This window comes from Musca domestica, unplaced genomic scaffold (assembly GCF_030504385.1).
Source record: "Musca domestica strain aabys unplaced genomic scaffold, Musca_domestica.polishedcontigs.V.1.1 1, whole genome shotgun sequence".
NCBI classification, from domain to species: domain Eukaryota; kingdom Metazoa; phylum Arthropoda; class Insecta; order Diptera; family Muscidae; genus Musca; species Musca domestica.
The window spans coordinates 28,441,592-28,468,638 of NW_026712114.1; the positions used below are offsets into that span (position 1 = coordinate 28,441,592).

At 34.4% G+C, this 27,047-nt stretch overlaps 1 protein-coding gene across 1 annotated transcript in view; it reads right to left on the reverse strand.

The window, feature by feature from the left end:
* The window catches only part of LOC101899769 (cadherin-99C), a 325,203-nt gene that overhangs the window by 211,159 nt on the left and 86,997 nt on the right, over positions 1–27,047 (reverse strand). Inside the window, exon 3 of the mRNA XM_005190920.4 lies at positions 14,081–15,412. The gene's annotated coding sequence lies outside the window, so the exon portion shown is untranslated. The remainder of the gene's footprint in view (positions 1–14,080; positions 15,413–27,047) is intronic.

Consider the following 27,047-nt stretch of genomic DNA (forward strand, 5'->3'; position numbering starts at 1 on the left):
TTACTTGCTTTTAATGAATTTTATGAATTTAAAGACAGCCAATTTGACAATTGATCCCATAGTGAGGGACATAAAACGCTTCTTTCTGGCGAAATTAACTAAGTTTTCACTTCAGTTTAATATGAATCAGTTTGTCAATTCATAATACGATATTGTAATAACAATGAAATTACTTGACTTAGAATGTTATTCTTCCATTATTTTAATTTTAGTTTTGAAAGTTACATGCAAGACAGGTTATCCAATAACATTGCATGTTTGTGGTAATGACGCTATTCAAGCTGCTGCTGCTCCTTCACAGGTATTATTTCATGCTTAACACCGGACCCCTGTGATTCAACACACACACAAAACTTGACCTAGAAAAGCTCAGAAAAAAATCCAACGAAACCAATTAATAATTGATTTGCCTTCGCTCTCACAGATTTAGCTCCAATACTCCAATATACTTTTCAAATGCCATTCACAAAGAAATACAAAAAAAAACTAACAAAATGTTGGTAATTGTCAGGATATCCAGCTTCACAACAACAACAACAGCAAAAATTCTTACCTCATTGCATGCAATTTCTGCAACATTACAACAATAATGCAACAAAGTGCAACTTGAACAACTTGAAATGCATCTGCAATTGCCACACTCACTTACTTGTTGTTACAATACAGTACAACAACAAAACTTGCTAAGAAAAGTATGAGGCCATGCTAACAAAGCAGCCGTTGTAATAAACCACAACAACAACGAAGACAATCATTAAAATCTTGTTAGAGAAAGAAATATTGGCTGGTTCTCTACAACAAACGGCAGCAGCAGCGGCAGCGGCGGCAACAGCCAACAAATGTAGTGTCAGCAATTGTAGGTAAGCAAACAAAAACAGGATTTTTATCTTTAAGATTTTTGAAAAAGAAAACAACAACAACAAAACTAATAATAGAAAGAAGCGGAGTTTTTTTTTCAAACAATAAACCAAACGACAATAACAGAGCCGGAAAACTGGGAGAAAGAAATCATTGCACTTGGAGCAGTTTGTCGGCTAAACTGACCCACTTTCAATGTGAATGTGAATGCGAATGAGTTAAGCCACTGAACATTGTATGGATTGTTTCGCCGAACAGAATCCCGTTGCTGGCATCCTCATTTCATACCCTCCGAGAAACAACAACGCCAACAACAAAAAGGCGCAATACAAATTTACTTTGTATTCCTTAAAGTTAAGTTAGCGAGTTTGCTTTCCCCTTTTTACCCATAAAGTAAGCTCTACGTTGTATTCCTTAGGCTGTCTTTCCCCTTTGGTTATCCAAAGTTGCGTTTTTTTAGAAAGTTGAATGTCTCTGCTGTTAGACCAGGAATAGGTGGAATTTGGGTTTTAAAATGGAAATAAATTACAATGGATATAAAACAAACATATTTTATGCCAACCAAGCAAGCCAACCAACCCAGCAGACAACCAAACCGACTTTTAGCCAGCTTCAGCCTTTCCAACTTTTTGAATGCTCTGCGATAACGAGGACAATTGTTAGCTGGTGGGTGAAGGGTATGTGTGAGCGGGTGTGTGTGTGTGAGTTGAAAAATAAAATGTATTTGATTTTTGTGATTGATAAGACCCATAAAACTACTTTAGAGGATGAGATAACAATTTGAACATCACGATTCCTCTTCTTTTTTTGAGGTTTTGGGGTTTTTTTCCTCCTTTGCAATCGTGGGTTGACATGGAAATGCTTCTATTCAGCTGACTTTTCTTTTGCCTTTTTTGGACAGCAGAGCAAAGAAAGAAATAAAGAAATTTTCTTGATAGCCTCTTGAAAAAAACTATCAGAGTTTTTTTTTTTTGGTGGTAGTGAGGAATTTTTCATGTCTGTATTTTAACATTAATATTGTTGGCAATTTATTAGAAAAACAAAGGAGGTTTTTATTTCATTAAAAAAAAAAAAAAACAAGTAAAATAGTATCGGTCGATTTGACGACAGAAGTATGCCCCCAGCCTTGAGTTATGATTATTCAAATTGCTGACGCTTTATGGAGGAGGGTCCCAAGCAATTGGCCAATATTAGGGCAATCTGACCTAATATTATAACGTGCCATATTTGGACTATATCGACTACTTCCTATACTTTATGTGAGCTTTTGGAAAATGTGGAAATATGCCTGAGGTAACAGTTATAGCGGACCAAAGTATTCCATTTTCATATTACATCTAATATTATATTATATCTGTAATATTGGTATGGGCAAAATTTGAAGGAAATCGATCATTTATATGCAATTTTATGCGAAATCATAAATTCCGATAAATTTCATATTCATATCTGGTTAAGAGAAATTTTTTGATATAGAAAATGACTGACTTGTTTCGCAACTCTTTGTGGGTGAGGTACCAGTAGGGGTTGGCAGGTCTTGCGTTTGCAAAAATATTTGAATTTTTCAAATTTGAAGAGAGTTGGATGCTTATTTCGCTTTTTTTGAGCGTTCTTTTTTTCAAAATCTTGAACCCTATGTGGGGGAGGTGTCAGAAGAAATTATCCGATCTCTACCACCTTTATAACAGATCTTGTGTTGATGGAAATATTGAGATGTGCCAAATCAGAATGGAATTGGATATTAATATCGTGTTTTATTAGCTTCATGAATATTAAATTTTTTTACCCTTTGTGGGTGAGGTAACAGAAGGAGTGGACCGATATATACCATCTTCTCACTAGACCTTGGTTTAATTAAAATATTTTGATTTGTGTAATTTGAAGAGAACCGAATGCTTATTTCGGATTTTATGATCGCTTTGGTTATTCCAAACCTTGACCCTTTGTGGGGCAGGTACCGGAAGGAATGGTCCGGTCTTGTGTTCATGGAAATATTGGAATGTGCCAAGTCTGAATGGAATCGGATTTTAATTCGTGTTTTATGAGCTTCATGAATATTCAAATTTTTGACCCATTGTGGTGGAGGTACCACAAGGAGGGGACCCATATATCCCATCTTTACACTAGACCTTGGTTTAATTAAAATATTTTGATTTGTGTAATTTGAAGAGAACTAAGGCTTATTTCGGATTTTATGATCGTTTTGGTTATTCCAAACTTTAACCCTTTGTGGGGCAGGTACCAGAAGGAATGGTCCGGTCTCTACCAATTTTATGACAGATCTTGTGTTCATGGAAATATTGGAATGTGCCAAGTCTGAATGAAAGTGGATGTTAATTTCGTGTCTTATGAGCTTCATGAATATTCAAAATGTTGACCCTTTGTGGGGGAGGTACCAGACGGAGTGTACCGATATATTCCATCTTCATACCAGATCTTGGATTAATAAATAGATTGCGATGTATGCAATTTAAAGACACTCGAACACTCACATCATACGTTATAAGAGTTATAATTATTCAAAATTTTGAACCTTTGTAGGGGAGGTACCTGATGAAGTGGACCGATATTGTCCATTTTCACACCTGACCTAGCATTGATGCGAATATCAGGATTTGCAAATTTGGATCAAAATCTGCAGTAAATTATTTTCTTTGAAATTTAGACATTTTGTAGGGGAGGTACCATAAGAAGTGGGCCGATATTGTCCATCTCCGAACTAAATTTATCTTTGATAACAATATTACGATGTAACAAGTTTGGATCAAGTCGAACATTTTTATACCCTACACCACATAGTGCAACGTGTATTGTCTTTGTGCATTTGTTTATAAAACATGGAGAAGGAAGCGAGATAGACACATGGTTACATTTGAGTATCTTCAGAGAATCACTTTCTGAGTGGATTTATGGATGTCAGTCCATCTGCCTGTATAGCTCACATATATATGTGTTAATTGATTTGGTCTTAAAGTCCCCCACATGCGTAATATGTACTCCACAACAATAATCTTTGATACCAGACATCAGATACAGCTCAGAAATAAGTGTTTAAGATTTTGTCAAGATCGGTTCCGATTTAGATATATCTCCCATATATATCTTCATCCGATTTCAGCTTTTTTATCTGCCCAAATGGACTAAATTTTTGCATTTCCGACGGAATTCAGTCTAAAAGCAAGTGCTTAAAATTTTGGTGAAAATCGGTTCAGAGATAGCTATAGCTCCCATGTATATGTTTTATCCAATTTGGTGTTATAGTCCCTCACATGCTTAATATGCACTCCATAAAAATAATCTTTGATACCGGGCACCAGATACTGATCGAAAATATCTCTGTTCAGATTTTTATGTAGCTCAGATATACATCTTGATGCGATTTTACGGTTATTTCTCACAATATATGTAATATTATCCCAAATTGAATAGATTTTTTCATATTCAACCGAATTTTACCTACTCGGTCCGGTATATGTATTGCTCCAATAAATATTTTTTAATATAATCCTTATCGAAGTCATATCGTGCACAGAATGTATAGTTGGTGTGATCTACTTCACATAAATTCCCAATATTTTATTACGGGAGCTTTTTTGTTACGGGAGCTTTACTAAATACGCATATTGGTGTAGGTTATCGTATAGTTGGCCCCGCTCGAAAAAAGCTAAAAATTCGGCCGGGCCGAACTTTGAATACCCTCCACCATTTGGAACGAATTTGACAATTTTCAAAATATAAAATCCGTTAAAAATATAGGGAGGTACCGTTAAATATGGGCTATACCAAAACGTGGACCTGCATAGACAATTTTCCGTCATAGACTGTAGTATCCATTACGAACTTCAAATACCAAATTTAAAACATTTCGTGTGAATAATGCCGCTTAAATCACCAAAATACCGAAAATAGGGAAGTTCCATTGTATGGGGACTATGCCAAAACGTGGACCTACATAACCCATTTTCAAGACTAAAAGTCCTGCAGACATAATATACATTTGAGTAAAATTTTATCAATCTACTTCAGTTTGTTCGGAAGCTAGAGTGATTTTCACAGACAGACAGACGGATAGAGGGACATCGCTAAATCAAAATAGAATTTTATGCTGATCAAGAATATATATACTTTGTGAGGTCTAAAGTTACAAACAGAATGACAAACTTAATATACCCTCTATACTATGGTGGGGGGTTTAAAAATACACTATAAGACATCGTTTTAGTTGCAAGATACGTTTTTACCAATCCAATTTTGAAATTAATTTCGATACAATTTTTCGAAAGCTGTCATTGAAGATGAATTTTAGTTAATTGACCAACCTGTTGCCTAGTAGAACGTTTCATATTTGTTGAAATTATTAAACTGTAGCTGAAAGCAACTACGAATTAGGCGACTAATAGTGGATATCTCGAAAATAAGAACTATTATCAAAAAAAGCAACCAAAAATCATCCATAACTAGGGTAAGGGTAAACAAAATGGAAATCTGTAAAATGTCTAGAGTTGTGTAAGTATCAAATGGTCCAATTTTTAGTGGGCCACTTTGCATTTCATTTAATAGCTACGAAATCACCATGAAATATTCACTTAATTAAAGTTAATTACAATTTTATTCCCCTACTTAAATATTGCGCAGGATTTTGTTTTGCCTTATCGAAAATTAGGTTTTTAAAATATCTATTTTCTAATATACATAAAATATGTATAAAAAGGAAAAAGCAATACATTTCAAATATTTGAAAGTTGAATATCCATCAACAAGATTTATTATAGGCCGCAAAAGAAGACAAAAGTTCATATTGCTTTCTACCGCTGATCGCGCCGCTTTAGTTTTTATCAACGTTTCAATATCATATTACAAATAAATTAGCCAGCGAATTGGCTATTGTATTTTTGTTTATGAGTTTCGCTATTGTCCAGCTGCCGCATACATTGGCCGGCCAAGCATCTTCATCTTGATAAATTCCGAAAACAGATGTCATGCCGTCGCTTCTGGCCATAGACATATCATACGTCACACTCACTTGTATTTTATGACATAAAATAATCATTATCATAAAACACTTTGCAAGTATAAAAGACGCATCAGTTTTATTCAAAACTATTTTGAAATGGCAAAAACCAATCAAAAGATTTTGTTTGATAGACGATGGAGACTTCCTGAATGTTTGTAGTGGCAATAATTTGATATTATGGGAAATACGTAATACAATGATCTTATATCAAGAGACAATCAAATTTATACTGAAGATTTAAACAACTTATATTGGCGATGGTATATACATTAACTCAACTCACTTAAGTTTTATGAAGAGCATTGTAAACTTTAATTAAGACCTTTTATTCAAAATTTTGCGTTGTAATTTAAGCCGATATATAGCGGTAACTCCAAAATTGAATAAGAGAATCCCATCACAGGTTCAATAAAAAAACCAGTTAGGAAAAGTCAAAAGTCGGGCGGGGCCGACTATCTGATAACCTACACCACTATGCACGTTGAATAGAGATCCGTAACAAAGGAATTTATTTGAAGTAGATCATACCAACTATCAACATTTTTAGATCAGTTATAGTTTGGTTTCAGAAGGAAAAAATATATGGGAGGTATATCCAATTCTGAATCGATTTTCACTAAATTTGACGGAGATATTTTAATATTTTATATTAAATAACATTGCATAGTATCACTTCGAGAAGGCGAGTTCCACATCCCGAAATTCACTCCATTTGGGCAGACATTAGCCATTATTTGCACAATAAACCTGAAATCGGATAAAGATATATATATTGGAGCTATATCCAAATCTTAGTCGTTCTCGACAAAATTTGGCAAATGTATTTCCGAGCTCTATAAGATATCTGTTACCCAATATTATTGTTGTCGAATGCATATTACGAATATGAGTGACTTTAACACCGAATCGGATGTAACATAGCTTTAGCTCTATCTGAACCGATTTTATGCAAATTTTGATGTACTAGCTTTTAGACTGAATTCTGTAGGATGTGCCAACATTTTGGAATTTTTGACAGATATTGGCCAGTTGGTGCACAATTAACCGAAATCGGTTGAAGATATATATATGGGAGCTATATCCAAATCTGACAAAATTTGATACACTTATTTCAGAGCTGTATCTGGTACAAAATATCATTGTTGTGAAGTGCATATTACGCATGTGGGGGACTTAAAGCCCCAAATCGGATGAAGCATATATATGGGAGCTATAGCTATATCTGAACCGATTTACACCAAATTTGAAGTACTGGTTTATAACGTAACTGCCAAAAATCTGGTAATTTAGACTTATATTGGCTATTTGGGGCACAATTAACCCGAAATCGGTTGAAGATATATGGGAGCTATAACTAAATCTGTTCTGATTATTGCCCTTGGGCCAAACAAATATTGTTTGCAATTGTTAGACAAATTCCATCACACATTCCAAATGTTATTGAAATGTGGCGTACATAGCGTATTTAATGAATTAAATAAATGAAATCGGCGAAAAATATATAATTTGGCAAAATTTATTTTTGTTTTAAATTCTGTTACGCATTGCAAATTTGGAAACTGTATTTGTGATCGATCAATAGATATGTGCATATAAAATCTAAATTTTTGGGAGGTACCTCCGATTTTGAAGCTATATCTCCAGTTCCAAGTGGAATTTCAGAAATGTATATAGCCTATGTTACTTTCAGGCGAAGTTGTAGTATACGTGGCAATTTTCAGGAAAATCTGTTCAGCGATTTTCGAGTCCATAAATTACAAAGAAACAAACATACAAGCATTTACCGTTTGTTGGAGGGATACCAGAAGGAGTGGTCCGATATATATTAGATCTTGCTTAAGTGGGGGTATTATTAGGATGTGTGAAATTTGAAAAGATATGGATGCTCAGTTAACGTTTTAAAAACTTAACGGTTATTCAAAATTTTGATCCGTTGTGAGGGAGGTATCAGAAGCAGTAGACTGATATAAATATTGACATGTACATAGTTTGGACAAAAACGAATGATCCTTTTTCTGTCTATCAGGTACAGGGTTGCCCATATTCGACGGACCTTTGGGCCCATTCCAATCGACGAGGCTTGTCCGCAGGCAACATTCTTTGCGTCAATTGAATTTTGTACGGGAACAAATGCAAATCAATGCGAATAATCCGTTGTAAAGTGGACCGAGCCATGCCCAACTGCTGAGAACGGCGTTTTTGGGATGTTCTTGGGGACCTCTCAACACTGGCTCGTACGGCAGCGATATTTTCGGCCGATCGCCTTGGTCGACTTTTATATGGCCTCTTCGGATTAGAAAGAGCCTTACCAGTCGAAAATTTTTCGTATAAACGCTTAATGGTGTTCTTAGAAGGCGCACTTCTCACATTTTTTTTAGTGTTTTAAAAGCACGTTGAGTTTTCACAATTGACCTCTTCTGTTGAATGTAAATTTCAACTATTTTAGAGCGCTCGCATGGCGTGTATTGGTTCATGGTAAAAATCTGCTTCGACTGACACTTCAAACGCGGTAGTTCACTAAGCGTTGTGACATCTCTGTCAAAAGTTATGGCGTTGCCAGATGGATCCGTCGAATATGGGCAACCCTGTACATAGATCTACGGTTTAGTATAGCACTCAGAGATATTCGGTATTTCCAGGATTTTCGCGACATTATTCACCAGAATTGTTTCAATTTGGAATTTGAAGTTCGTAATGAGTACTACATTTTATGACAGAAAATTGTGTATGTAGGTCCACGTCTTTGTATAGCCCCCATATAACGGTATTTCCCGATATTCGGTATTTCCACGATTTTCGCGATTCGCCGGAATTGAGTCAAATTTCACAATCGTTACTCAGCCTATGAAAAAATCACTTATCCAGCTCCCCGTCTTCGTATTGCCCCCATATAAAGGTTTTCATTCGAGCGGTTTTTTCGACGGATTTTTTTTTAAATTTTTCAAGTTCTTTCGGAATGTGGAGGGTAAAAAAAGTTCGGCCCGGTCGAACTTAGCTGCTTTTTTTACTTGTTTTAATAAATAATAATATTTCGAAAAGTTCGAGACATATCTTGTCTTGATAGAAATATTGGGTTGTGCTGAGTTTGAAAGTAATCGGATGCTCATTTTGCGTTTTATATGCTTAATAGTTATTCCGAATTTTGACCATTTGTGGGGGAGATACCAGAAGGAGTGGACCAATATTAGCACCTGACCTAGCACTGACATAAATATTGGCATGTACAAAGTTTGCACACATTCGAATGATCATTTCTTTGTCTAAGAGGATTATTATTTTCTTTGAAAATTTTGCGCTTTTATGGGTGACGCACCAAAAAGATTAGACCGTTTTTGCCCATCTACAAACTCGATCTAAGTTTGACAATAGTATTACTAGTTTTTGACCATAAGTGGATACTACCTTCGACAGTTGTCATGCACACAAGCCAGACGTACGGACATCTCTAGATCTACTCCTAATTTCCTGAAAGGGATTTGGTTGAAAGAAACCTGGGGTCTAAAACCTTTATTTCTACGAGGCACCTATTGGCAGTATCAAATGATATATACCCTCTGTAGCCAAATGGCTGAAGGTATACAAATCACAAATCCTACTCGAAACAGTCATTATTATGACACGAACATTCAACAAATCCAATATGGATACACTTAATCACAACTTGTGGGAAGTTTGGCTTTCTAAACACCATTAGATATGGCATTAGATAATTACAATATGTCACAAAAAGGAGGGTGAATTATGAACATATATGAGTGTATGGTATCATATGATACGCCACCATCAATGGATGATCATAAGTATGACATTTGATGACAAGCACTTTGTGAACGATAATTCACGTGAACAATATTTTTGGGCACAGATTTGCATACTTTCACTTTTTCGATTTTTGTTTTTTTTTGCCATCGAATATGGTTTGATTATACCATGACATTATCATCAAAATAAGAGAAAAAAAATCCTTTGTTTGGATCATTAGATGATTATTTATTTTTGGTTTGAGAAAAAAAACTTATCTCAAAAAATAAATAAATAAACAAAAAAAAAATCGCAAAAAAACAAACATCAAGTGCCTAACACAGATATAGTGTCTTATTTGGGAAAATATATTTCAATTGCATGTCTGGCAACAATAAATTCAGTGTGATTTACTAAGGTATTTTGGCAAGACTCTGGGATAAATTAAATGTAAATCAGTCATAAATTGAAATTATTTCGTATTTTTCTCTCTCTTTAAAAAAAAGTAGAAAATCACAATTGGTATGAACTGCAGCTTTAGGCTTGTTAGTCGTTTAGTCCAACATTAAATGCATTTTGCATTTAAATCATTGACAATACTTGGTAATCACTGTGATTTTCAGCTTCGAACACAGCCCAGGTTAAGAGAGAAAATATTAACGGTGATTTTGTTTGTTCGGACACTTCACTTTATGTGGCTTTGATGCCTTTAAGGCATAAATCTGCATGTGTATTTGTGTGTGTGTGAATTTTATATGCGAATTTGCCTAAAGTAGTCGCTTTGTCATGGGTTTTGTTTGCATTTTCGGTTACAGCAGAGGCCAGTTGGTGGTGTGTATCTCGATATCTCTTCTTGCAAATAAAGTCATTATATCCATGAGTTTATGTTTGTTTGCATTTGAGGCTTGGTTTTAATAACTGTGAATTTTGTCTCTGTCGCTCTCCACTTTCCACTTTAATGAAATTATTATTTACAATCGTTTACAGGTTTGCCATGGGTTTGTTTGCCGTCCCAATCTTTTGGGTGTAAATTGTCGTCATATGGATGGATATTCATAAATTAGTAGATTTTATGCCTCTAATGCATTGACCGACCGTTAGGGGAACTAACAAGAAATTCGATGCAGGGTGGTATGACTACAAATATTTGATTATAGGCTATTTCTATTAATATTTGATTATAGGCTATTTCTATTATACTATGGAGGGTATATTAACTTTGTCATTCCGTTTGTAACTCCTCGAAATATTTATAATAGACCCAACAAAGTATATATATTCTCGATCAACGTAAAATTCTAAGACGATCCAGCGATGCTCGTCCGTCTGTATGTCTGTGTGTTGTAATCAAGCTATCTTTCGAACGAATTAAGATAGAGGGCTTTGCATACATGCATAGTTTACCAGTAGGTATGTTAAGTTCGTTCGTCTTCGGCCACGTCTTCGTATAGCCCCCATATAACGGTACCTCCACATATTCGGTATTTTGAAGATTTCAGCAACATTATTCACAGGAATAGTTTCAAATTTCGTATTGGAAGATCTTAATGATTAGTACAACCTATGGAAAAAAATTTCGTATGCAGGTCTTTGTATGTATAGCCCCTAAACAACGGTACATCCCGATATTAGGTACTTTGATTATTTTAGCGACATTATTCACCGGAAATGTTTCAAATGTGGTATCTAAAGATCATAATGACACCTTTAGTGATAGTGAAAACATTAATACCACTACCACTACTAAAAAATTGCACTGCCACCACATTTTAGTGGTAATGCATTTTTTTAAGTATCACTAAATGGTTATTGGTAGTGCAACTAACCCTTTAGTGGTACTGGAATTGAAATAGCACCACCACTAATTATTTAATTCTTAGTGCACTAAAAATTTAGCGCAATATGACCAAATGTACCAAATAAAGGGATGAGCCGTTATATGTGAGCTATATGAAGACTTGGACCTACAAAGACCATTTCAGCCATATGAAAGTAGTACCCAATATTAGCTTCAACTGCGAAATTTGAAACAATTCTGATGAAAAATCTTACAAAAATCATCAAAGTACCGAATATTGGGAGGTATCGTAATATGGGGGTTATACTAAGACACATTCGCGATTTTTTGTCACATACGAAATTTGAAACAATTCCTATAAAAAATGTGTAAAAAATGTATGGGGGCTATACGATATGGTGGATCTATATAGACAATACTCTTCCACAGGGTAAAGAACTCAGAAAGAACTTCTTGTGTGGGTTTTCAGACATTGTCATTGAAAATCGGGAGGTACCTCTATGCAGGTCTGATATGGACATAGAGGCAAAGTATATCTACGTGTTAAAAGTTTGCATCGCAAAGTAAACTTAATAGAAGGGCGAGTTCCCCCTCTTTCACACTTCTGGAAATTTTCGAATTAAGATTCCTCGGAGTCCGTGCATTTTAAAATTAAAATTCAATTAAAATTCCAAAAAGTGCAAAAACTTACACCGCACCAAAAAGAAAATAGACTCAAAAGAGCTAAAGAGTTGGTTCGCTTCGCACTTTCGGGGTGAACTGCCGAATTTGGTTTTCTTCGATGAGAAAACATTCGTTCTCCAGCAGTTTGTTAACAAACAAAATGATCGTGTTTACTTGCCAGAGGTCGGCTGAAAATGTGCACCTCAAGCGCCGGCCATGGTGATGGTGTATGCCGCCATAACCGCCTCGTATTAATCGACCGTGGCATCAGAATAAATGTCGAATTTTATCGCGAAAATATTCTGGAGGGTGTATTAAAGCCTTGGGCACGCAAACATTTTGGCCGCATACCTTAGACATTCCAACAGGGCTCAGCATAATCGCACTCAGCACGCGCTACCCAAGAATGGTTACAAAATGAGGTTCCTCGCTTAATTTCCAGCGCACAATGGCCACTAAAATCTCTGGATTCCAATCCGTTGCACTATTATATCTGGAGTACTTTGGAAAGCATGGTTGGCACTAAAAAATACCAAAGTGTCGATCACCTCAAGCAAGCGCTTCGCCGGGAATGGGCCAAAATACCGCAGAGCAACATTTGGGCAGCGTGTGACGGTTTCATTGGCCGTTTGAAGAACATAATTCGTGCCAAATGTGAGCAATTTGAACAAATCTAAACTTATTCTAAAATTTGATGCTATTTCCGACATTTTTTGCTTTCAATTAATAAAATTAAAAAAAATATGTAAAAATTATGGCGTTTGACTTTATTGTATTTTTTGATCTCACCCTGTATATCATCTTCTTGTATTGATGGAAACATTGAGATGTTCAAAGTCTGAATGGAATCGGTTGTTAATTTCACGTTTTATGAGCATCAGGGATAAAAAAAACTTTGACCCATTGTGGGGGAGGTATCAAAAGGAGTGAATCGATATGTCCAATTTTCGCAGCAGATCTTGTGTTAGTAGAACAAATGGGATGTTAAAAATTTGAAGATAATCTCGCGTTATATGAGCTTCATGGATATTCCAAATTCTGACCCTTTGTGGGGGAGGTACCAGAAGGTGTAGACCAATATTTCCCATCTTAACAGCAGATTTTGTCTTGGTAAAAATAATGGGAATGTAAAATATTAAGAAAACCGGATGCCCCACACCAGATCTTGTGTTAACAAATATATTGCGATGTGTGCAATTTGAAGACAATCGGACTCTTATCATTTTTAAAAAAGTTATAATTATTCAAAATGTTGACTCTTTGTGGGGGAGATACTTGATGGATGGATGATATATTGTCTATTTTCTCACATGACCTAGCACTTACGCAAACACTGAGTTTTGCAAACTTGTAGCAAAATTGGATTATCTTTTCTCTTTGTGGGCAGTGAAATATTTTCTTTGAATATTTTGACTTTTTTTGGGGGAGGCACCAAAAAGAGTGTACTGATATTCTATGATAATAATATGATGTACCATGTTTGGAACAAATCCGATACTTCCTTCGAGAGTTATCGTGCGCACCAGCCAGACAGACGGACGGACGGACATTCTTAGATCGACGCCAAATGTCCTGAAACGGATTTGGTCCAAAGAAACCTAGGGTCTAAAACCGTTATTTCGATGAGGCACTTTTTGGCCGTATCAAATGATATATACCCTCTGCAGGGCTGAGGGTATAATTACAAAATTACCATTTCCTTGAAATAAGTGAAATCTGTAAACACTTTACTAGTGGAGTATTTGTTAATGCCTTGGGAATTTGTGTTGTCTCTCTTTTGGGTTGACAACCTATCATTTTTATTACCAGTCTTCCACGTACCTCCCAAAAGGCAAAGCCAATAATTTTTATTGATTTTATTTTCTCTCTCCACTTCACTTCACTTCATTCCATTGAAATGCGATTTTTATGTACAAGTCGGAGGGGTAAATTAAATTGATTTATTGAATAAAATTACATGTTTCACATAATGTAAAGTAATACTTGTAAATTGTTTTACCACTTACCTGGTTAGTTTTTTGTTTTTTTTTTCGATTTTTCTTTAAATTCGAAGACAAGTGGTGTCTGCAGTTTTCAAAATTCGGTAGACCAACTGCACAATGGAAACAAAATAAGAATGAGAAGAACAGCAGTTCTTCTTGTTGCTTTTGAAGCTAATTTTCAATTATAATGCCATGTAATCATAGCAACACAGGACTCCTGGAAGGTTCGAAGAGCGGCGGCGGGGCTAAAATGTTAAAGTTTTGTGTAATGTTGCCCGATACGTGTAAAGATGTAACGTATGCGATAAGACCCACACAACGTGGCAACGATTTTGTTGATGTTGAAAGACAATATTGATGATGATAGGGCCAATGATGTTGTTGATGTCTACCTGCCACAAATGATGATGGCTAAGCTAGGCGAGAGCCAGTGTGTGTGTGCGAGCGTGATGTTGGTGTTTGCTGATTGCAGAACGTTAACACAGTTTCGGCAATTCCTAGGTTCTTCTGATTGTCGACAATTGCTGTTGGCTGGCTGTGTCTGTCCGTCTGACTGCCAGCCAAATATGGCCTTAATGTAATGCGTGTTTACAATAACAATTTAATACACATAACAATGGCGATGGCAACGAAGACGACGTACAACAGGAAAATAAAAAACGCCAACATATAACCAGGCATAAACCAGGATGACGCGGACGCGAACCCGACCGGCGGCTTCAAATCGATCGATCGACCGACGAACGAAAATCGTATCAAAAACTCAAATAAAAATCACGACTCGGCGACTCGTTGGCGTCTTTGGTTATCGCAGGCAACGCGTTTGCAATGATTATTTCTTTTTTATTTTTTTGTGGCAACTGTAATGTGAATGAATTGTTGGTTTATTGCAATTCTCAACTGGTGGTTGGTTCTCCAGAAACTATAATAGCAATTGCTGTTCTTATATTCTTAGGTTTCCAGTTAAAACGCTTTTCACAGCACATTAACACATTTTCGCATAATAGTAACAACAAAGATCTTCATATCTACAATATGCGATTTTTCATTATAAATTGCTGGAATATATTCGAGAAATTTTTCCTTTTTTTGTGTGAGCCACTTTTAAATTATGTTTTTTTTTATTTGTGTTTTATTGCTTGCTCAGCGGGTTAAAATTCCGCTTTTGATATATTGGGTGGTTGTCGTTTGCCTTTGCCACCTTGTTGTTCACATTTTGCGGTGGTTCGTTGTGTTGTTAAAGTTTTTTGTTTTTTTTTTTTCGTTTTCAGTTGTCAGTTTCACTTTTATTCGAATGCCTGTAGTTGACTTGGCATTGATGATGTTGGCGCTTGGGTTGGTAATTTTTATTTATTCCTGCAAAGACAGAAGATCGGAAATATGTGATTAATATTGGAAGCCAAAGAAAATTTGGCGCCAATTTGAACAGAAATAGTAATTGTGGTAAAATATGGTTCAATGTGGGTTGTATTTTTCATAAATCCGAGGAGGCATTATAATTATATATGAGGCATAAATGGGTATGTAAGTGGGTCATAAATCTTAATATTTTTTATTCAATGTAAAAATTAAACCGAACAATGTCTGTACACTTTTAAAGGTGAAATTATATTAAAGTAGTTGACCAAAGCTACTGGCAGCTCATAAATGAAGGAAATTTTTTACGAGCAAATCCTTTGCCCGTTAAACAAGGACAATATGTCAATAATCAGCTCACAGTTTCTGAGGTCTTTGTTTTTTTTTTTTTTTTTTTTTGGAAACATGACATTCGTCGTAAAGGTCTTCCACAGTCTGAAAAATAACAGGCTTCCGAAAAACTCGCTCGAATTAGTACAAAGAGTAAAACTTACTCGAATGAAACTCGACGAGCGTACTCAATTTTTCAGTATAGCTCGAATGTGAATGAGCATAAATTCTCATTTTAAAAATCGAGCATATTCTACTCTTGCCGAGCACTCTTTTAGTTTTTGTTATACCCTTGTTTTTGTTATACGCCATAATTTTTAAAATTTCTTAAATTTTTTTATAAAAGCAAAAAATGTTGGAAATAGGATCAAATTTTAGAATAAGTTTAGATTTATTCGAATTGATTACCTTTGGCACGAATTATGGCCATCAAGCGGCCAATGAAACCATCATAATTTGGCCCATTCCCGGCGAAGCGCTTGCTTGAGGTGATCGACACTTTGGTTTTTTTTTTTGAAGCTAACCTTGCTTTCCAAAATATATCAGACACAATAGTCCAACGGATTGGTATCCGGAGATTTTGGTGGTCATTGTGCGCTGCTGGATTTTTTCAGAAACTGGCTGCATGCCAAACTGGGGTCCGTGGGGTCGTTACACCTATTTTCTTTTTCGAAAATGTTTATTCAGTTCGTCTATGGACTAGACACCTATGCAGCTCGTCCATGGACTAGACCCCTAGAAAGTTATTGTTTTCTTTATCCGACATTTTTACTTTGCCTCTTTTCCAATGTTTTCTGTGTAATGGTAAGTAGCAATGGGTCTTTCATTTGTTTACTCTCGATCTTTTTCTTTCGGAATCTTTAAGGCAAAATTCTATTATGTATAATAAATAACACTGCCCTACAATGAGATCTTATAGAAAGGCCCTTATAGCATTTTCTGACCAGATTGAGCCAACTTTTACCTATTCCATCATATTCACATTAGCTTTGTAACCATTAAACGCCTTCTCAATCAATCAGCTAAAATTACCATGAACAATGGAGAGAAAGAAAAACAATCACCCTCAAACAAAAGATCACATGGTAATCCAATCGGTCCATTACTGCTCGGTGGTCGGTGTTCGTAGGTTTGTGCCCTATGAACAATTTTTTTCGTTTCGTTTCAAGATTTTTGTCTTTGGCCCTCATATTACCTGTCATACAACACTCACATAATTTTTGTGTTATTGTGTTCCGCTGTCCACCTCGCTTGTTGATGCTATCCAAAGAAAAAATGGTACTCCAACCAAACGCATGCTGGATGGATACTTTTGTTCCGTTGTTGCTGTTGCAATTCCCTAAGCCTTAAAATATTTTTTCTTTTCTTTGTTTTTTGGTTTTTTCTTTTCATTGCAAAGTTTTTTTTTTTTTTTCAAAGTTATTGTTATGATTTTTTCTGTCTTTGTCAGTGGTAGATAGAGCGGAGTGGGAAAAAGAGGGTGTTGTAGAATAGTAAAGCACTTGTGGTATGCCAGTTGTTTATTGTTATGGCCATAATCGAATCATATATCGCAACCAAACATGTCTGTCTCTTGTGAGGTTGCAACGACATTGGAACGGCATTTTTGGGTTGACCATGCCGGCCAGGTTGAAGAGTGATTTGTGGGGTCGTTATGGTTTATGGAATTCAATCGCTTTATTTTATAGTGTCGCGAAGGTAAGCATTCCTATATTGCATGTTAGGTGAGGAAATTTAATGAAAACATAAATATTGGAATGTTTATATAAAATCATCAAATATATAACCATATCACACACATTTTAAATTTCAAATACTAATCGTAGGTCATAAAATTTTAAATCCTACAAATTAGTAGAACATATCTTAAAATATTCCCAACACATTGGCAAAAAATTACCATTTCTTAAGAAATGCTTCAGTAACTCTTACATCGACCGCTTAGCATAATTTATTCATAGAACAAAAATTAAACAGAAAATAATGCCCAAGAATAACGCCATTTCACCAGTTCTGGTGAACCAACATTGAACTACTAGCTCCAGAGTTCCTGGTTACGTTGTGACTGCGAAACAAGTTTCGATCACACACTAGGGCCCAGTTTAGATAAGATAGCAAATCGTGTCATTCAATCGTTTCTTCCTTCATTAACTAACGCCCACACGAGTTACCTACAGCCACCAATAAACAACATTATTATTAAGTTCATTATTTTCAACCACAACCTCATTTATTAATAACATCTTTATTATTAACACCATTATTATTAACATCATTATTATTAACATCATTATTATTAATATCATTATTATTAACATCATTATTAGTTACAACATTGTCATAAGCACCAAAGAGCTAACACCAATATTGTTGACATTATTTCGTCAGCAATAATTCTCCACTTCAACATCACAATAACAACACTAGTAATAAAACTACGACGGAAATAACCCAAAAAGAAATGTTTACTTTTACTGTACCCAATACAAATTTTTAGCTTAAGTATTTTTCTTGATAGCTCTAGATTTTATGTTTCTTTGTTCTTTGTTAACTCTAAGAAAAATCAATAATTGTAAAATCACTTAAATATAAGAATTTTTTGAATAAAGCATCAGTTGTATTTGGCATCTAAAACAGAATGATTCTTGTTTTCTTATTTGTCGGCGGTACGGAAGTTAACTGGCGCAGTCGTACGGCCATTGTTGGTGCGGTCTTTCTCAAGTGAAAAAATATAATTAAATAAATGTATCCTTAAAACAAAAAAAAAAAACCAAAAAAAAAAAAAAACAGTGACAAGTTAATTGTGGAAAAAACAGTGAACTATCCTTTAAAGGACATAAAAATTTTTTTTTTTGAGAAAAATTTGGTGAAGAAAAAATATATTAAATTAATTAGGCTTGACGGTATATCAAGTAATCCTTAAGGAGAAAAATCGTGCGCCAACAATCGGAAAAAAAAGATCCTACGTCCGTACAACCGAGAAAATCAAGTGCCAATACAATATAGTATTTTGTTGAAGGAATATCAACAATTTACTATAAGAAGAGAAGGAATATCTCTTAAATAAAAATATATATTTAAAATCAAAAATAATATTTTGTTGACGGAATATCAACAAACATAACCATCCAGAGAGAATTAATATCTTTTTGGTTGGAATAAATATTTAATAAAAATTGTTGAAGGAATATCAACAAATTATATCTTAAATAAAAAATATATATAAATTCATAAATAATATTTTGTTGAAGGAATATCAACAAATATTACCATCCGGAGAGAATGAATATCTTTTTGGTTGGAATAAATATTTAATGAAAATCGTTGAAGGAATATCAACAAATAATACGGTCATAGTGGATCAGATCAGATAAAACAAGAAAAAAACCAACTAACAAAAACAAATAACAATACAGTGAAGAAAAAAAAAAAAAGGAAAATCAACTAAAAATAACAATTAAAAAGTTAATAACATATAACAATAACAACAACCGTAACAAAAACGAAAAAAAAAAAAAAACTAAAAAAAAAAAAAAAAAAAAAAAAAAAAAAAAAAAAAAAAAAAAAAAACAAAAACAAGCAACAATTAAAACAACAAACAACAACTACAAGTGAAGAACAAGAAATAGTCCTGAAGCAGTCCATATCTACAAGCAACTTATACAGGTCTCATCGGAGGAAAGAAGCAGATAAAAACCTTGGAAATCAACAATGAAATTATTTATTATGATAATACTAGGGTAATTATTTTAAGAAAATTATAATATTTATCACTATTATATTACTTTATAAAATATAAAACAGAAATAAGCAAAGAAATATTTCAATTATAAAGAAAAAGGCTAATCAAAATATCTCAAATCAATAAAAAGGGTAATTATATTAAATGCGAAGACTAAGACCAAGACCATATTCTATTCGATACTTAACTGCAATACCGGAACAACAAGAAATGACTACCGTTAATGACATTAGTGCCCCTCAGGCGCTACAATCTCAACAACCGTCACAATCCTCTCAAGCATACGAAACATTAAAAATTCCAGATGCCGTAAAAGATTTACCAACATTTAATGGAAATCCAAGGCAACTAAATGATTTTTTAGAAAACGTTGAAGAGATTTTAAGAATATTAGCGAATATCGATGGTTCTAACCAAGCAACAGTAGTGCTTAGAGCCATCAGAAACAAAATAGTGGGAGAAGCTAATGAAGTACTTAATTCATCCGGTACTCCGTTAGTTTGGGAGGTAATTAAAGCGAATCTAATACTTAAATATTCGGATAAAAGGAGTGAAACCTCCCTTGTGCGTGAACTCCACAATTTACGACAAAATAATCAGACTGTGCAAGAATTTTATGGTTCAGTTATAGAGCTACAGGCAGCAATAAATAATAATATATCAATTCATGAAACTAACAAACATGTCATAAACTCGAGGCGCGAATTTAACGCTAAAATGTGCTTAGATGCATTCTTAATAGGCCTCCGAGAACCCCTTGGCTCAATGATTAGGTCTATGAGACCCGACTCATTAGATGAAGCATTAACATTCTGCATTCAGGAACAAAATATACAATATTCAAGAAGACTTACTTACAACCAACCATTCTACCAACCAAGGTATAGACAGAATACACGGAATTATGCCCCTGCTCGTAATTACCAACCAAATATGAATAACACACATAGATTTACACACGGACAAATTCACCATTACGCACAAAACAATATAAATAGATTCCAAAACACGGTTAATACTCAGGGAAGAAATCAATATAATCCAATAACTAATGCATTTTCACAAAAGGGACCTCAAGCACCTAATGGAAATACCTTTTCTCACAATGGGTCCGGACAGAGCAAATTCAGCAACTTCAGGCAGCAACAGCTTACGACCAAACCCTTACCACCACCAGAACCAATGGATGTTAGTTCTGGTTATAGTCATTTAAGAAAACCTATGACTACACAAACGAGACAGACATCGTACCTAAACAACGTCAATGTGTCTCAAGCTTACCATAATGATCTAGACGGATATTACCACGAACAAACACATGACAATGACTTCGAACAAAACTACACTTATCATCAAAATGATGATAATGACATGAACGATCTAAAAGACCAACAAAATAATGGTATTAGAACGGAATACGAAAATGTAATAGTTGATAATGAAAATTTTCATATGAATGCCTACCCACACCAACGGGATACTTAGATATTAACAAACATGGACACACATTACCCTATATTAACATATCCTCCCCATTTGGTAGACCCCTGAAATTTTTAATAGATACTGGAGCATCGTCATCATTCATAAACCCAGAATTTGTAAATGACGAAGAGTGTATGACCTGCAAACCAATTACAATCACAACAATTTTAACTAAACACTCACTGGACAAAAAAATTAAACTACCCTTATTTACGGAATTCAAACAAAAAGGAGATACAGAATTTTTTGTCTTCAAATTTCACAACTATTTCGATGGACTAATAGGATTGGACATATTAGATTTTCTCAAAGCTAAAATAGACCTAGGTAACAAAACTCTAGTAACAAGTCAAGCCATCATACCTATTCATCTCAAACCCAATTTTACTTCTGAGAAATTCATTATTCCAAGCTCTTCCAGAGTTGTTATTAATGTACCGGTAGACACACAAAATGGTAGCTTTTTTCTCCCAAGGACTTTTTTGGGTTCCGACCTCTTTATTTCAGAGGGACTGTATCATTCTAAAAAGTGGTACAGCCTTGTGGAAATAGTTAATACTTCTGGACATGATAAAATTGCATACATTGAACAACCAATAAAGACGACACCATACAACGACCAGAATTACATCGAAGTTAATAACTTCAGTTTAGAACACAACTGTATGAATGATAATCATGACATTTTAGATTCGATAAGGACCGGTCATCTTAATAAAGAGGAAAAACAAGCTTTGCTGAAGGTTTGCAAATGCTTTGAAGATGTGTTTTTCAAGGAGGGAGAACAATTGACATTCTCGAATCAAATCAAACACCAAATAAGGACAACTGACGACAAACCCATTTTTACAAAATCATACAGGTACCCTTACATACACAAAGAGGAAATACGCAAACAAATCGATAAAATGTTGCAACAAGGTGTAATTAGAAGAAGTTTTTCACCATGGAGTGCTCCTATATGGATCGTACCAAAAAAATTAGACTCGAGCAATATACAAAAATGGAGACTTGTTATAGATTATCGCAAATTAAACGAGAAAACTGTTTCTGATAAATATCCCATACCCAACATAACTGACATATTAGATAAATTGGGGAGAAGTCTCTACTTCACAACTTTAGATTTAGCTAGCGGTTTTCACCAGATCGAAATGCACCCAAAAGATATTGGTAAAACAGCATTTTCTGTCGATAGAGGTCACTATGAATTCGTAAGGATGCCTTTTGGATTAAAAAATGCTCCATCCACTTTCCAAAGGGTAATGGACAATGTATTAAGTGACTTGATCGGGACAGTCTGCCTTGTATATTTAGATGACATAGTTATATATTCAACTTCCTTAGAGGAGCACATACAACACTTGAAAAAAGTACTCGGTAAATTACGTACAGCCAATCTTAAGATACAACTGGACAAATCAGAATTCCTAAAGAAAGAATGTTCTTTTCTCGGACATGTTATTTCCACTGATGGTATTAAACCCAACCCTGATAAAATTCATGCCATAAAAGCTTTCCCCGTACCAAAAACACAAAAACAAATAAAATCATTTTTAGGACTACTCGGTTATTACAGGAAATTTATTCAAGATTTCTCGAAATTAACGAAACCCCTCACAGAATGTCTTAAGAAAGGGAGAAAAATAATATTAAACGAGAGATATTTGAACACATTTGCTACTTGCAAAAATCTTTTAATGAACGACCCACTGCTCCAATATCCTGACTTTTCAAAACCATTTAATTTAACCACCGACGCTAGCGACTTTGCTTTAGGAGCAATACTTTCCCAAGGACCAATAGGTAGTGACAAGCCTATATGTTACGCAAGTCGTACATTATCGAATAGCGAAATAAATTACTCGACGATAGAAAAAGAATTACTTGCTATCGTATGGGCGACAAAATATTTCAGGCCATACCTTTTTGGAAGGAAATTTAAAATAATTACCGACCATAGGCCCCTTACATGGATCATGAGTCTAAAAGAACCAAATTCAAAATTAATCCGCTGGAGATTAAAACTAGAAGAATATGACTATGAAATTATCTACAAAAAAGGAAAATTAAATACTAACGCAGACGCACTAAGTCGTATTAAATTAGACAATCTATCTGTAAATGAACATGTCGATATAAACACTAATTCAGTTGATAACATCTCAAACCATGGTACACAAGGAACAACAATCCATTCCTCCGACGAAAATGTTGACGATGGAATACCGATATCAGAAAGACCAATTAACGAATTTAATATTCAAATTATATTTCAAACTCAAATCGGTGGCTCACCAATAACCTTAGAAACAATATTTAAAAATAAAATACGCAAGACTATACGTAGAGAAAAGTACGACGAACAAACATTGACTAACATTTTCCAAAATTATATAGCACCAAATAAAGTCTCTGCGCTTATGGCAGATGACGATACATTTAAATTAATTCAAAGCACCTACTCAAAATACTTTGCAAACAGCAAACTATTTAAGTTAGTACGATGCATGGACATTCTACAAGACATAAGAACCATTGATGAGCAAGACAAAATAATTAATGAATACCATATGAACCATAACCATAGAGGTATTCAAGAGACATATGCACACTTAAAACGAGAGTACTACTTCCCTTTCATGAAAAACAAAATACAAAATTGTATTAATCATTGTCATACATGCCAAACTTTAAAATATGACAGGAAACCACCAAAACCCAAATTTCAAAAACCTGAAATTCCCGAAAAACCACTGGATATTATCCACACAGATATCTATTGTATAAACAAGCGTAATATACTTACCATCATAGACAAATTTTCTAAATTTGCAGCCGCTTACTCTTTAGACTCTAGGAATAGCCTATCAATTCTGAAAAGTTTCAAACATTTCATAAGCCTACACGGCATACCCAAGAAAATTGTTTGTGATCAGGGCGCTGAATTTAATGCATCCATTATAAAGATTTTTGTAAAATGCATCAGATAACCTTACATTATACATCATTTCATCAAAGTACAGGAAACTCTCCCGTAGAAAGATTACATTCAACCATTACCGAGACCTACAGAATAGTTTACGAAAAGTATAAGTCATCAGAAATACCACTAAATCACGACGAAATACTATCAGAAGTCATTTTTACCTATAACAACGCAATCCATAGTGCTACAAAATTAACCCCATTTGAACTCTTCTATGGTAGGACTTATAACTTCGAAAAGACATTAAGCTATAACTCTGAACATGACTACTTAAATAGACTACAAGAATTTCAAAATGACTTACACAAAATTATTAAAGATAAATTATCCATGGACACTGACAAACGCATAAAAAAACTAAACGCAAATAGGGAAGAACCAGAAGATTTAACTGAAAACCAGACAATATACAGAAGGGAATCAGGGAGGAACAAAATGACCCCTCGCTTCTCAAAGAGGGTAGTCAAGGAAAACAAGAAAGTGACGCTGATAACGTCAAATAACCAAAAACTACATAAAGCCAAAATTAAAAGAAAACGTCTTACATAAACTGACTTCTATGTCTTTTAGGTTCGTACCTGTACAATCCGACGTCACAATAACAAACATAACGCAGACTCAGGGACTTATACCACTACAACTAGGCGATGCTAAATTAATCACAGACTTTCAACATCTAATCCATGTTATTAACCTTAAAACATATAACGACAATATTAACACTATAAAGCAAACTTTGGATCGAATAGAGGAGACAAGATTTACAGCATCACAACTTAGAACTACGAAACTGAAACTGAATAATCTCTCAGCCAAATTGGATATATTAACCCCAAATTATAGGGAAAAACGGGGACTTGTAAATGCCTTAGGATCAGCAATCAAATTCATAACGGGAAATATGGACTACAAAGATGCAGAAGAACTAAATAAAAACATTGACAATTTAACTAGAGGAAATACCCAAATAAAAACAACGCTTAAAAACCAACTGATGTTAAATAACAAAATGATAACAAGATTCGAAAACATTACCAATCACATAAATGAAGAACAAAACCTAATAGAACGTTCTATAATGATGATTCAAAACCAGACAAGAAATGCCATAAACCCCTCGGTTAATGCAATAATCCAAATGCAAAATTTACTTCAAATCAGTTTTAACATAGATATACTTACCGACCATCTTAATGATATCGCAGAATCAGTAGTATTAGCAAGGCTTAACACCGTCCCAAAATTAATATTAACTACTGACGAACTGAATGAAATACACAACATACTTAACAATGCAACGGACATTATATCACCAGAACATATATATGAATTACTACAACTGACAGCATATTATAACGACACAAACATAATATTTAACATACAAATTCCTATAATTTCTAATGAACTATTTAAATTATTACACATAATCAAAACCCCCATAAATAACACCTTAGAAATAATAACCGGTGAATACGCTTTAATAAACAATGATAACCTTTATCTTTTCGACAACCGATGCAAACAAATAGAACAAAAATTTTACTGCAACTATGAAACTCAATACGAAAGAAATAGAGATTGCCTAAAATCAATTTTGCTTAGAGAAGAAACGGTGGCATGTCACCTTAGAGACATAGGATTAACTACGGACATAATATATCCAGAACCAAATTACCTAGTGCTTATAAACCCTCCAATAGGAAACATAACCACAGTATGTAACAACGTAACTAAGAGTCTACCAATCAAGTCTTCCTCTGTTATTAATTTTAATGAATGCAAAATCTTATTTAATAATGTCTGGTATACAGATAAACCGAATATTCACCAAGAAAACATTAGCACAATAACCTTCCAAACTAGCTTCTCAAACAATATTACAACACTCTCCATAAGAGACGAACTAACATTACCCAAATTAGATCAATACAGATTCCAAAATAAAGCAAATATCGAATTTCTTCAAACAGACTCTGACAATTACAAAACAATTTCTTATTCCGCATTTGGTATAATTAGTTCTATAATCATAATATTATCAATAATATTAGTAATAAGAAAGCCTATAAAATTAATCTACTCCATAACCCACAACAACAATGAAGTTCTGGCTACAAATGATCCGAAGCCCCTTTGGCCCTCACTTCATTCTGGAGAGGGAGGAGTTACCTACAGCCACCAATAAACAACATTATTATTAAGTTCATTATTTTCAACCACAACCTCATTTATTAATAACATCTTTATTATTAACACCATTATTATTAACATCATTATTATTAACATCATTATTATTAATATCATTATTATTAACATCATTATTAGTTACAACATTGTCATAAGCACCAAAGAGCTAACACCAATATTGTTGACATTATTTCGTCAGCAATAATTCTCCACTTCAACATCACAATAACAACACTAGTAATAAAACTACGACGGAAATAACCCAAAAAGAAATGTTTACTTTTACTGTACCCAATACAAATTTTTAGCTTAAGTATTTTTCTTGATAGCTCTAGATTTTATGTTTCTTTGTTCTTTGTTAACTCTAAGAAAAATCAATAATTGTAAAATCACTTAAATATAAGAATTTTTTGAATAAAGCATCAGTTGTATTTGGCATCTAAAACAGAATAATTCTTGTTTTCTTATTTGTCGGCGGTACGGAAGTTAACTCACGTTTGCGCGAACAACAGAAATACGAAAAACGAGACAGTGACAATGATCGAACGAATAACCGAACAGCGTGTTCGTGTTCCGCAAACTGGAGAGCGTATTTAGTATTCTAGACAGCAGACACATGTTAAACACATCTCATACAACAACAACGGCAGCAGCAACGAAAATAACAACACTTTGAAAATAATAAAAGTAGATAAGAGAAAAAAAAATTAATTTAATAAAATAGTGTTGCATTTTTCCAGAAACTCAATCAAACTTGAACGAACCAACAGTTGTTGTTGTGGCTCAAAAGCCACCCAATGCCGCCACAGTCGGAGTAGTATTTTCAAAGAGCAGTGTGGTCAGACCAGAGTCCAAACAAAACAGTGGAAAGACATGTCAACAAAAAAAGAGACTTTTTTTCG